At 47.8% G+C, this 1,833-nt stretch overlaps 1 long non-coding RNA gene across 1 annotated transcript in view; it reads right to left on the bottom strand.

Annotated features, from left to right (window-relative positions):
* Positions 1-219: 219 nt before the first annotated feature.
* LOC138164808 (uncharacterized) overlaps positions 220-1,833 on the bottom strand; it is a 7,244-nt gene continuing 5,630 nt past the window's right edge. The window contains exon 3 of the long non-coding RNA XR_011169190.1: positions 220-1,356. This is a non-coding gene — a long non-coding RNA (uncharacterized lncRNA). The remainder of the gene's footprint in view (positions 1,357-1,833) is intronic.

The raw sequence follows: 1,833 nt of genomic DNA, 5'->3' as shown, positions 1-1,833 counted from the left end.
TCTTAGATGAAGTGGGGCCTGAGACCGTGGGCTCCAGAGCTGTCCCAGGCCTGCTGGCCTCTTCCCAGAAGTGGGAAAAGGGAGAGCAGATGGGTGCCATGTTGACACAGGGAAGACAGACCACGAGAGGTCACAGACTGATAGGGGATGGACGATGACAGGGACATTAAAAGAGCATCTAGAGACAGAACGAGGAAACGGTCAGAACTAGAAGATGCCGTAATGGTAACATTTATATAGCACTTTAACGTTTTCAAGGCACTGGACAAACAGCATTTAATCTTCACAATGACCCCCGAGGTAGGTGCTATCATGGTCTCCATTTGCAGATGAGGAAACTGAGGCAGGAAGAGGTTAGACTCAGAGTAACAAAGCTAGTAGGATTTGAACTCAGGTCTCTCTTGAACCCCAGGCCAGCGTTTTACCCACAATGCCGCTTACGAACCTTAGAAATAAAACATAACTATGCCTCCCCAGTTTCTACCATCACCTTCCTCCTGGGGTGCTGAGAGTGTCACAGTGGACAGATCGCTGAACCCAAATTAAAGTTGGACCAAAGACACACACTAGCGGTGTGACCTTGGGCAAGCCATTTAACCTCTCTAAGCTGTTTCCTTATCTGTAAAATGGGTTTGATGATGATGGCGCCTGCCTCCTAGGGTTGTGCTGAGGACCAGATGAGATAATTGTGAAGGGCTGAGCACAGTGCCTGACACACAGCGCCTGACACACAGCAGGGGCTATTTAAGATGTTTATTCCCTCCCTTCCTTTTCCCAGTCAAAGGTCCCTCACCTTGCGGTTGACTTTGGTCCTTCCTCCTTCTGCCATCCTGGGCATTCCACCTCCTAACGTGCTTTATATCCAGCCCCTCCTTTCTGTTCACTTAACTTCTCAACACTCATCACCTCCAGCCTAGACTATTGGACTACCCCGCTAGGCCCCTTTCTCTCATCTAGCCTCCTCTACTTGCCGAAAGTATTTTGCTATTGCCCAGCTTTGGCCATTATGGTCAAAGTCAACCTGATAAATTATTATGGTCAAAACCAACCTGATAAATCAAGTCAATAGGATCCTATTAAGTGCCTCCTATGTGCTACTCACTGTGCTACCAAAGATGGGTTATGTCCTTAAGGAGCTCGAATTCTATTGGGGGGCACATAAAAGGAAGCTGGAAAGATGGGGCGGAGAAAGATGCTGGAGCCCACAGAGGGCCCAGTAGAGGACAGTGGATGGTCAGGACTTCGGCCTGGAGGGTAACAAGGCCACGGCTGGTCTGAGTGTCCGTCTTCAAATGGAAACTCTGGGGGCTCAAGGGACTTCCGGTGTGAGGATGAGCTTCCAGGGCGACGAAGTTTCTGTAGCAAGGCAGAGGGAATCAAAACATCCACCGATTGTAGGATAAAACATGAACTCCTTAGTCTGGCTTTTTAAGGCTCCCCCACCCCACATATGAAGGAAGCAAGGTATAGTGTCAAGCTTTTATTAACCGGCCACTATGTGCCAGGCACTGGGCATACAGTCCCTGCTCTCAAGGAGCTTACATTCTGTAAATGGAGAAAGAATTAACTTGAAATAAAAATGTCATTAAGTACAAAATAGTTTGGGGAGGGGAGATTCTAGCAGATGGGGAGAGAGAACAGGCAAATCTTAGTAGAGAAAGTAGTGTTTGAAGGGCAGCTACGTGGCTCATTGGATAGAATACTAGCCCTTGAGTCAGGTGGACTTGAGTTCAAATCTAGCCTCAGACACTTAGTACTTGTGTGAAACTGGGCAAGTCACTTAATCCTGATTGGCTCCAAAAAAAATAAAGAGAGAGAGAGAGAGAGAGAGAG

The sequence above is a fragment of the Petaurus breviceps genome, unplaced genomic scaffold, assembly GCF_028583685.1.
Source record: "Petaurus breviceps papuanus isolate PSGF00001 unplaced genomic scaffold, PetGlider_PUasm1.0 207, whole genome shotgun sequence".
Lineage (NCBI taxonomy): Eukaryota > Metazoa > Chordata > Mammalia > Diprotodontia > Petauridae > Petaurus > Petaurus breviceps.
The sequence above is the reverse complement of the archived record's forward strand: the minus strand, read 5'-3'. Positions and strand labels throughout refer to the sequence as shown.